At 40.5% G+C, this 12,262-nt stretch overlaps 1 long non-coding RNA gene across 1 annotated transcript; it reads left to right on the plus strand.

The window, feature by feature from the left end:
* The first annotated feature begins 1,869 nt into the window (after window positions 1-1,869).
* On the plus strand, window positions 1,870-4,848 carry Gm42407. The gene is made up of 3 exons (XR_882307.2): window positions 1,870-1,932; window positions 3,452-3,587; window positions 4,512-4,848. It is a non-coding gene; the product is annotated as a predicted gene, 42407 (long non-coding RNA).
* Window positions 4,849-12,262: the final 7,414 nt, after the last annotated feature.

The following is a 12,262-nucleotide window of genomic DNA, read 5'->3' on the forward strand; positions in this document are numbered from 1 at the left end:
TGTCAGCCTTGTATTCAAAAAAAGGCTTCTGGTTTTCACAAATTGGAACTTGGAAAACTCAGAATTCAAGAAAAATTCCCCCTGCTTTAGCTTGTAATGCCTGATTGTCACATTGTGACATCCCAAGTTCTTTGAAGGTTAATACAAAACTTCTCTGCTGCCCTCATTTTGAACCTTAAATGAATGTGTACTTTCAAAAGTTGGAATTGTTCGGTTACTAGTGTAAAGAGGCCATGTTTAGCCCCTTTTGTTTTACAAGTGGAGTCTATAGAATAATGCTAAAATATTCCACTGAACAAAGTGTGGTTACCAACTTGGCCTTGAGTGGTAGTGCAGGTCACCCTTTGTGCCTGAGAGACAGCAGTAACTTGTCCGGAGGAGTCTTTCATCAGCAAATTGCTTTCACCCCATCCCCAGATCTTTCTGTTTCAAAGTAGAGTGCTTCACTAGAATTTAAATATTGGAATTCTAAGCACTTAAGCACAAAACACACTTAATTCCTCATTTTAAAAAATTCACTTGAAAACAAAAACAAGAACAAAAAAAAAAAGAAAAAAGAAAAGAAAAGAAGAGAAAAGAAAAGAAATCACGGCTTTTCTTTATTATGTTTCAAAGTGGAGATAGCTGTGAAACTTGAACCTGGACACAACCTCACAGCACACAGACTGTTTCAAACTGCTCAGAAAACTCTTCTAATAACCATGACATGAACTTTCTCTAACGAATTCAGTCTACATGATTCACTCTAAGATGTCTAAAAAAAAATCAAAATACATAAATAAATTCCAAGTACGAAGGGGATGGTTTCACCCACTGTGGATTTTTTTTTTAAAGTTATACACTAGTCTGACTTGAGGAAATGTGACTTAGATAGCGACAGCCTAAATCTCAGAATCTGTTCCCAAAATTCTAAAATGAAAACGGATGCATTGCTACATTATTTAAAGACCCATAAAGGAAACTTTATGGACAGTACCGGAAATTTCTTTTATCCTTACTTTCAAAGTTCTTAGTGCCCACCTAGTGTACAATGTGTGATGGGGAGGGGGTGCTTGTAGTTTTTTGAGACTCCTGGTCTTCTGTTTGTTTGTTGTGTTTACTGCTCTTTGGTGTTTCTAGGTAGCCCACTATTAAAAGCAGAGTTTCAGAATACATGAATAATGCCAGCAGTAAGTAATACAGCATGCTATGGAAATTTTTCTGCTCTCAAAACCACAGGTTAGTTCCTGGAAGTCAGCCTGTCAGAGAAAGGATGTGGTATATATCTACAAGTTTAAATAGCTTGTAAAAGGAAGAGAGAGATCTGTTGACTTCTGCCTAGACTGTAGGAGCCTAGAGGGTTGAAATTGGAACTAACAATACTTAAATTGTCCTGTCCGAAAGCCTGGCAGATAACGAACTCAACATGCCTGAAAGGGCTTCATTAATGACTTTTGGGGAATCAGGTGAGCAAGGATTTGACACCTTGGGACAATGACATGATGAAGAAGCTGTTGGATTCAGACCCAAGCCACATGTCTGCTTAGTTTAGGTAGTTCCACAGAGGTTATTGGGGTCACTTTGGAAATTCACTCTTAGATCTCATTTCCCTCTCTTGTGAAATAAGTCTTTGTAATTCATCTGTCTTGAAAGTTTCCTGCAGCTGGAGAGCTCTGCAGTCACACAGGTGTCAGAGAATAAACCCATCCCGGCCTTAGGGGAAGCAGCTCTTTTGACTCTAGATCACCACCAGGGTGTTGAGAAAAAAAAAAAGCAAGTTAGTAGATGTTAGTTTCCCTTAGTTTTTGTTTGTTTGTTTGTTTGTTTGTTCGTTTAGCTTGAACTGAGGCATTTCTGTGGATTCCTGATGTTTCTCAGAGAGACTTATTTTTCCAGACAATGGAATTCCTTCAGTACTCTGCGTTTCACAAACTTGAGGGCTTGAGAAAAGCGGTAAGTAATTTGGAATTCCGTGTGTTTAAAAAGTTCACAAAAGAGACTCTAGGTTGATAACCCACAGCAGATTTCTGCAGGGTGAAGTACCTGCATGGGAGGGGACCTCAACTCGGTTAAAGAACTTGAAGGCTTTGTTCCTACTAGGAGCGTTTATCCTTATCTATGTGGTAACATGTGGTGTACAGCATCCACATAACTGCCCCTTGTAAATGTGGAACAAAGAAGGAAATGATCACTCTCTCCCTCCAACTCAAATGGAGTGTTCTGCATGGGTAAAGTTCTATTACTCCAGACTGCATTTTGCTCAGTAAACAATAAGTGACACATAGGTCATGATAAAAGGTATTTTAAGGGCTAATCCAATATTTTAGGGGAAAAAGAATAGCTATCTTTTAAAAAGAATTATTTATTTTATTTTACTATTTATTATTTTATGCATATGAGAACACTGTAGCTGTCGTCAGACACACCAGAAGAGGGCATCAGATCCCATTTCAGATGGTTGTGAGCTACCATGTGGTTGCTGGGAAAAGAACTCGGGGCCTCTGGAAGAGCAGTCAGTGCTCTTAACCACTGAGCCAGTTGTCCATATTAGTATAGAGGAGAGTATCCCTGCCTGTCACCAGGGAGACCAAGGTTAGTGTCCTTTTGCAGGGCAATGGTGGTGCACACCTTTAATCCCAGCACTTGGGAGGCAGAGGCAGGCAGATTTCTGAGTTCGAGGCCAACCTGGTCTACAGAGTGAGTTCCAGGACAGCCAGGGCTACTCAGAGAAACCCTGTCTCAAAACAAAACAAAACAAAAAACAAAACCACTGAACTATCTCTCCAGCCTAGAATACTTATTTATTTTTAAAATTTTTATTTTTTTTTCCTTAAAATATGCTATTTTCTTTTTATAACACAATTAATGAAATTCAGCTGAGAGTAAGTCAGTCCGTCGAGCTCCTTTGTCCCACGGGTGTTCACTGGCCTCTGAACTAGTCAGTGAAGACAGAACATTTCCCTCTTGACAAAAATGTTTCCCTGACCTCTACTGGGAAGTGATGCTTGAAAGGTTTTGATTGATTGGCTAGAGAGAAGGCTCAGAGTACTTGGGGGGGGGGGGGTCGGGGGGGGGGCTGGAGAGAAGGCTCAGCAGTTAAGAGTACTTGTTGGGGTTTCTTGGGGGGGGGCTAGAAAGAAGGCTCAGCAGTTAAGAGTGTTTGTTGGGGTTTCTTGGGTGGAGGGGGCTAGAAAGAAGGCTCAGTTAAGAGTGCTTGTTGGGGGTGTAGGGGGCTGGAGAGAATGCTAAGCAGTTAAACTGCTTGTAGAGGGTGGGGGTGGGGTGTCAGGGAGGGGCTGGAGAGATGGCTCAGCAGTTAAGAGCATTGACTGTTCTCCAGTTCAGTTCCTGGCAACCACACGGTGGCTCACAACCATAGGTAAGGGGACCTGACGCCCTCTTCTGGTGTGTCTGAAGACAGCGACAGTGTACTCACATTCATAAAATAAATCTTTTTTCTTTTAAACAAAAGACTACTTGCTATTCTTGCGGAGGACCCAAGTTCAGTTCTCAGCAGCCACTCCAGCACCTCAGCAGCAGGAGATCGGCTGTGTTCCTCTGACCTCCTTGGTACTAGGTGTGTCCATGGTGCACAGACATACAAGCAGGTAATACACCCATACAAACAAAATAAATTCAAGAAAAGTTTTTAAAAATCAAAGTAAAATGTTCCGAAGATACCAAGTCTATGGAACACATTGCGTTATGACAACTCATCCAAAAATGCTCACTGCTGTTGTAGTTCCCTTTCCAAAGCATCTTGGATCTTGGACCTAAGTAACATCTGCTTTCCTCGATCCCAGTAGAGACAGAAACAGTGCCTTTGGTTAAGAATTCCAGGCAGGATGGTACAGGATTGCAATCTCAGCATGGGAGACAGAGGCAGGATTTCCAGGCCAGCCTGGGCTACAGTATAAATGGGACCCTGTCTCAAGTAATTGAAAAAAAAAACAGAGAAAGAATTTGGAGACTGTGACTATAGCTTGGTGATGGAGTCCGTTTGCCTAGCAGAGTGAAGCAGCTGTGCTCCTGTGTTCACACCACAAAATAAAATTTAGCATTTTTTTCTTGAACATTTTATTACTGGTATTTATGACTACTAGAAACCCTGTGCCTTAGTGCCATTTAGTTTTAAGTAAACAAGGAGGAACTGTTTGAAGCTGGTACTCATTAAATGCATGTAAGATGATCATGGCAAGTTAAGAAAGGTTAGCATGCTGAGAAATGATATACTCCCTTAATCCCAGCACTAAGGAAACAGAGGCAGAGCATTTTCAGATGAGTTGTCATAATTCAATGTGTTCCATAGCTCAGCTGGTAAGAGCACTGACTGCTCTTCCAGAGGTCCTGAGTTCAAATTCCAGCAACCACATGGTGGCTCACAGCCACCCGTAATGAGATCTGACACCCTGTTCTGGTGTATCTGAAGTCAGCTACAGTGTACTTATGTATAATAAATAATTATTTTTTAAAAATCTGGTTCCAGTCACATATAAATGGTATTAGCACTTGACAAGATAACATCTTTTCAGGTATCAGATTGACAAAGACTGAAAGAACTTTGGAAGTTGCTGTCATGGTGGAAAACTCAAGGTCTCATTTACTTCAGGTGGGAATATAAAAATGGCAGGATTTCTGTGAGGAGCAATTTAGTAAGTTGGTAATACTTATCAAAATACAAACTAGAGCAGAAAAGTACACTTCGAGGGATTTCTTCTCCAGGTACAGTCCTTTCAATCTGGACGTAAGAATGCCAAGCCTCTCCTAAGGGGAGCTGCAATAACATCTAGACATAACCTAGCGAATATCCTGGAGACTTGACCAAAGCACCAGTTTGCCTAATGTGCAAAGGAGAACATACTAAATGCTATGTAGGACAGACAGTGAAACTTGGTGTGTGTGAAACTGGAGGACAAGAAACGATTTCAACAGAAAAAAAATTTGCAAGAAGGAAAAGGAGTTCAGACTAAGACATGATGTCAGCTACATGTAACAATGTGTTAACTTTGCCTGAAATCTGGTTTAACAGGTTTGCTATTAAATAAATATGAGTATAACAAATATGATTTAAGCAATTGTCCAGAAAGCACATCTAAATGCTGACAAGATATAACTGATGTCAAGAAATTCTTTTTGACTTGGGAATCTACAGATGTTTAGAGATAAGGTCTTCCTGTGTAGCCCTGGATGACTGTAAACTCACAGAGACACACCTGTCTCTGCCTCCCTAGTATTAGGATTAAAGACATGGACCATCATGACTAGATTATGAAATTCTTTTTAAACTTTAAAGCATGTTAATGGTATGTGGTATGATTTTTTTAAAGTTTAATTTTATTATTTTTATTTTTGTGTATGTGTGTGTTCCCGGGGTGTGTGTGAGTGTGTGTGTGAATGCTACATATGTGTAGGTGCACTTGAAAGCCAAAAAGTGGTGTAAGACCCCATGGACCTGGATATAAAGTCACTCGTGAGCCACTGGGCTTGCATGCTGAGAACTGAACTTGGTACCTCTTGAAGATCAGTATGAATTCTTAACTGCTGAGCTATCTCTCCAACCTTGTGACTTTTAAAAAAGGAGTTCTTCTCTTTGGAGGAGTATATTATGAAATATTTGCGGAAGAAGCTTGCCTCAGAATAATGGAGCAAAGGTAATGCACCCATGTGGAAGAAATGATGTTGCCTGTGAGGTAGCTGGTGGCTCTTAACATTAGGGAGTCTAAGATATGTTCTTCACTTCTGTGTCTTCTACATACTCCCCTATAAAAGGGCAAAGAAGGAAAGTTGATAGTGTTTCTTGTCATTAAAAAGAAGCAGAAATGAAGAAATGATCTATGCCACTTAAATAGGAATTGGTTCATATCTATACCATAGACACTATCTATGGTTTTGTTATAAATGAAACTATATATATGTACATCTACATGTAATAAGGGTAAATAAAAATACTAGCTTCTCTCTGTCTATTGCTGTTAAACAATCTCCAAGGCATAACAAGTGAAAATGATGTAGAAAGCATGAATAATATTCCCATTTATGTAAAGAAGGAAGTCTTATGTACATACTCCTATTTCCACAAATTATTTTTTAATTTTAATTTTTATTTTGTGCATGTCATTTTTGTTTGTTTGCATGCTAACACACCACATGGATATGTACGTCATGCCTTCATAGATCAGAAGAAAATATTGTATTCCCTAGAACTGGAGTGACACTCAGTTGTAAGTCACCCCATGTGTACTGGAAATTGAACCCAGGCTCTTTGCAAGAACAGTGGGTGCTCTTAACCACCAAGCCATCTCTCCAGCCCCTCCATTGGTTATTTCTAAACATATTCATAAGACATTGAGCATCAAACACATGAGTGTTTGCTCCAGAAGAATGGAAGTATGTGTGAGGTAGAGAGTGAAACCACTTCTTTAATATAAATAAAGTGCTTTGGGAGCTTGGGATATAGCTTAGTCATAGAACCCTTGCTTAGTCTTCATGAGGTTCACCTGGGTTCAATCTCTAGAACCACCAAAAATATTATTTTTTAGGTGCTTTCAAGAAGCACACTGTAGCTTAGTGGAGAAAGGCAACACCAAGTCTGAAAATTTGAATTCTATTCCTGGAAGTCACATGGTGGAAAGAAAGAACTATGTTCCTAAAGTTGTAACCTCCACAAGTATACCAAGGTCCCTCCCCCTCAAGCAAATCCAGTGAAAAAATTTAAAATAATATGCTTTCTACCACACATGGTGGCACATTCCTTTAAACCCAACATTCAGGAGGAAGAAGAGGCTGGTAGATCTCTGTGAGTTCGAGGCCAGCCTGCTCTACAGAGTGAGTTCCAGGCTTGGTAGGGCTACATTGTGAGAACCTGTCTCAAAAGCATGTACTTTCCACACCTTAAAATATAACATCCTAGCCAAGTAATGAACAGCTGAGCTGCTCCAATACCCCTCCCAATACTGAATACAGATTTGTTTTCTTTTGTTGAATGGGAACTATTGGAGGCATTTTAAAATTTTACGCAAATTGCCAAGGATTAGTGACTTTTGCAGCTCCCCCAAAGGACTTAGGTTTATAACTAAACACATGTTTTCAAGACAATCTGAAACAACCTCTAATCCAAACCTCGCAATATCTTCTTTTTCCATGGATAGTACCATTGTTAGAGGTGGGCCTTTTATGTCCTTAATTATGTTTTGCTGAGGATTATAGGCACAGTAAAGTGAGTTTTCAGACTTTACAGTTCTACCTACAGAAAGTGGTGGGAGACCTGGGCCAGGAATCAGCTTCAGGGTAGGATAGAAACTGACACCCTACCTGTAGATTAGGAGGTGGTGACTGTAGACTTTTATTTTATTTTTCACCACCGAGACACTCAGCTTTTGCCTTCGCTTGCCTTCCCTGCCAAAAGCACTCTGAGAGTATTCCATTGCGTTTTCCTCCACGAGCACAGTTGCTAACAATACTGACATGTAAGAAGAGAAGTCCTCCACGTCCTTTCTGTTTACGAAGTAAAAAGATTAGGGGATTTTTTTTTTCAATGAGTGTGTTCCACACGGACAACCCCATTCTTTCTGCCTACTGGGGCAACGTCCTCCCCAACAGTGCTTTCAGGTAGACAGTTTAACCAGCAGGAAAAAAGCAGCGTGGGGAGGACAGTAAAGCCCTGGTAAGAGGACACACCGCTTTCTTTCCATAGGAGACAGTTGGGGTTTTATAGTAGTTGTTAGAGATGGAGCAAATTATGCAAAAGTTGGGTGGATGCGAGCCATTTTCCTGACTGGGCATTTTCCCACACATGATGTTGTTTTTTCCTCTCAGAACTCAGAGAGGGTGGCAGATTGGGAGCAGCTATGTGGGGCAGAAAGCAAAATGGTGGTGAGCCTCAGATTTCTGAGTTGACTAGATATGTGTGGTGATGCCTTTAATAGGGATGAGGAAGGTTTCGGGAGCTGGAGATGAAGGAAAAAGTAAGAAAGAGTTAGTGAGTTGCATTTTTCACAGGATAATTGGGGGGTCAGCAGGTCTTGACAGGTCACATGGTGCACAGCAGGTCATAACCTCTTAGCCAGAGAAAGAAACAAACCATCCTTTCTATCCCTCTGAAAATCTTAATTCTCACCATATGTTTGACTGCCTCACGGCACATTATAGATCATTGACCTATTTTTTTTCTTAAATGACAGAAAACTGTATTTCCAAGGTCCTGCTCTTTAGAGATTTAGCACTCAAGCAGGCAGGAGAAAAGTTTTGATTTGTTGTTTTGAAATGCAAGGACCATGAAAGTGTATTTCATTTACTCTACTCGAGGAGTTCTCAAACTGTCCATGTGCACGCGCGCACACACACTCCTTTTCAGTTAGCATTAACAAAGTACTTCTTTAAAGAAATCCAAATACTCAGTACAACATTTTCCAGCACCCATTCGCACTCACAATGAAATAATGAACTTTCCCATCTTCAGGAGGTTGTGGTGGGACACAGGCAAATGTTCCCAGTGATGGCATTGTGGCATTAATCCCTCCAATCTCGGCAGAGTCCAGGTCCAGGCTGCTAATCCCTACCCTGCCTTCTGAGCTTCCTGACTTTCCAAACCATTTCTTAAATGATGTCCTATAAATATTTGCACTGAAGAACAACCAAGCAGTGGGATGGATACCCAACAACTGCAAACAGCTTCAACCTTCGAGAATGAAGGGCCACTTAATAAGTCAAGGGAAGGTAGAACATGTGACTATTACAAAGAATACACAGCTATTTTTTTTCAAGCTCCATGTTTGGTTTCAAACCAAAAAAAAAATAAAAGGTCTCTCTTTCAACTTGAATATTGCACAGAACTTGGGGATAATTTCATAAGAATCTACTAATGGTGGTAACTTTTTTTTGTTTTGTTTTTGTTTTTGTTTTTCGAGACAGGGTTTCTCTGTGTAGCCCTGGCTGTCCTGGAACTCATGCTGTAGACTACGCTGGCCTCGAACTCAGAAATCTGCCTACCTCTGCCTCCCAAGTGCTGGGTTTAAAGGCGTGCGCCACCACTGCCTGACATGGTGGTAACTTTTAAGGCTAAGATAGATTTGTACTACAGGTAACAGATTTTTTTTCTTCTTTTCATTTGCACTGGATACAACTGTTGGACTTTTTTTATTAATGCATATGAGGACTAGCAAGATGGCTATTGGGTAAAAGAGTTTACCACCAAGCCTGTTTGCCAGAATTCCATCCCAGGATCCTCATTGTAGGAGATAATTGACTACTCACAGTTAGTTGCCCTCTGCTCCCCACATGAGGTCTGTGCACATTCACATGTACATACACACACATACAAGTAAACAGTGGAACACAAAATAGATTAAAAACAAAAGTGCCTATGAATCTAAAAGAAAGGAAGATATTAAGAAAGGCTTTTAACATTAGAACAAATTTTATAATCTCTACAAATCTGTGCCTCTCTTCAGATACATTTAAAAATGTCACCTCTTTTTAAACCATTTGAAATTTAAAACAAACATCTCCACAAGTGGATCATTCTGTGTGACAAAATGTTTTGCTTTCCAAACACATGCTTTCCTCTTAGAGAACTCTAATGCTATCATCTCCTAAGAGATCCCTCCCTCCGGAAATGAGGCTCTCTACAATGCTCACTATTTTCATACTTCTTTTTAAAATAGTTTTCAAAAGCAACCTTGTTGATGCGTCATTGATGTAAAATGAGCTGTAGAAGCTAGAGATGTGGCCTAGTGATGGATCGCTTTGCAAGCACAGTCCTTGGGTTCAATTCAGTTCCTAGGCTAGCTTCTTTTTCTCTTCTCTTCTCTTCTCTTCTCTTCTCTTCTCTTCTCTTCTCTTCTCTTCTCTTCTCTTCTCTTCTCTTCTCTTCTCTTCTTTCTTTTCTTTCTCCCTCCCTCCCTCTCTCCTTCTTTCTTTCTTTCTTTCTTTCTTTCTTTCTTTCTTTCTTCATTCCTTTCTCTCTCTCCTTTTTTTTTTTTTGAGACAGGTTTCTCTGTGTAGCCCTGACTGTCCTGGAAATCTCTTAGTAGACCAGGCTGGCCTCAAACCTAGAAATCTGTCTGCCTCTGCTTCTTGAGTGCTGGCATGCACCAACAAAGCCAGCTTTAAAAATGTATCATTTCAAATAAGCATATCGTATTCATTGCACCAGTATTCATAATAGCCAAGCTATGGAACCAAGCTGGGTATCCATGGATTTGTAACTGGAAAAGAAATATGACATACTAAAAAAAGAATATGAGAATATGACATACTGATATAATGGAGTATTATTCAACTTTTAAAAGGAGATCCTATCATTTGTGAGAACATAGGTGAAACTAGTTTTAAATTAAGTGTACGTGTGCATGTGCATGTGTGTTTCTGGTGTTATGTGCATCTGTGTACAGTACCTATACAGGCCAAAAGAGGATGTAAGTTTTGGAACTGGAGTTACAGGTAGTTGTGAACTGCTGACTGTGAGTGCTGAGAACCAAACTTGTGTTGTTGTTGTTGTTGCTGTTTTTTAAGATTTATTTAGCTGGGTGTTGTGGTGCATGCCTTTAATCCCAACACTTGGGAGGCAGAGGCAGGTGGATTTCTGAGTTCAAGGCCAGCCTGGTCTACAAAGTGAGTTCCAGGACAGCCAGGGCTACACAGAGAAACCCTGTCTCGAAAAAACCAATATATATATATTTATATATATATATATACATACATACACACACACACACACATATATTTAAATGTGTGTATATATATATATATATATATATATATATATATATATATATATAATGTATGTGAGTACACTGCCACTGTCTTCAGAAACACTAGAAGAGGACATCAGATCCCATTACAGATGGTGCAGGAAATTGAACTCAGGACCTCTGGAGGAGCAGTCAGTGCTCTTAACCTTTGAACCATCTCTCCAGCCCCAAATTTCCTACAATCTTTAAAAAATTATTTTTAACTGTTGTTTCTAAATTTTATTTTCTGTGTATGATTGTTTTGCTTGCATATATGTATGTGCATCACACATGTTATTGTTGCCTGGGGAGGAGGTCGCAAAAAAAAAGAGGAGGTCAGATCACCTGAAGTTGGAGTTACAGACAGTTGTGAGCTACCAAGTAGGTGGCTGGCCGCTTGCAAGAGTAGTAATCACTCCAACTTTCTTCCTACATTCTTAATGATTTTCTTTCTACTTTTGTTACTCATTATTGAGACTCATAAGGTCTCAGTTTTACATATGTGGATTTATCTACTTTTCCTTATAACTTGTCGCGCCCGCTCTCGACCAGCAAGAACGACGCAACCACCAGTCCTTCTAACAGCAGTTTATTCAGTCTTCATCTTTCTTCTTTCTCTTCATCAGTACCGTTCCCCAGCTGAAGAGTTCTGAATCCACGCCGGATCCTTCTCAACAGTCTGTTTTACGGGAACACTTCATTACCACCATTCCCCGTGATGCAGTTCTGAATCCTCCCTGTAGCAGGGGGTCTTCACTCATGCCTGAAGATGTTTCTTGTCCCAGGTTTTCTCGTCCCGGGTTTTCTCGTCCCGGGTCTTCTCGTCTCGTCCTGGGTCTTCTCGTCCCGTCCCGGGTTTCAGCACCACTTGTTGCGCGCGCTCAACTGGCCAGGAAGAACGACGCTGCTACAGGATCCTTCTGCACACATTTATTCAGTCCTGTTTCTTCTTTCTCCATATATCTCCCTTGTTTATATCTCCCTTGTTTTTATATCTCTCCCGAACCCTGGGCCTCTCACTCTTTTATACTCTCAGTTCCCATCCACGCACAGCAGGCCACGCCACCTCACCAGGCACGCAGCTTCAGCTAATCAGGGCAGCAGGGGCATATCTCCATCAAAATGGATTCACCAGTATCCTGGTACACCTGTGCAGCTCTCAAGATGTTTGTGGCTTATATGAGGAAGTCAGGTGCAAGTCATACGACTTAGCTGCAGTCCCTGGCACCTTTGGGACTGCCGCCACACCTGCTCCCCACAATAACTGTCATTGCTTCAAATAATCTTTATTAAATTAAATAGCCTTCATAAATGTATATTATATTTATATTTTTCACCATATCCTCTTTCCAGTCCTTCCCTTACCCCCATGCTCTTTCTCAAATTCATGACCTTTATATATATATTCTGCCTTAATTACACTTTTGTTGGTACAAAGAATCATGACTAAAGCAACTTATAACATAAAGCATTTAATTAGGGTCTTGTTTAGAATTTTAAAGGGTGAGCCCCTGACCATCACAGGGGTGCTGGCAGCAAGCAGGCATGGCACT

Source organism: Mus musculus, chromosome X (genome assembly GCF_000001635.26).
Source record: "Mus musculus strain C57BL/6J chromosome X, GRCm38.p6 C57BL/6J".
In the NCBI taxonomy this organism is placed as follows: domain Eukaryota; kingdom Metazoa; phylum Chordata; class Mammalia; order Rodentia; family Muridae; genus Mus; species Mus musculus.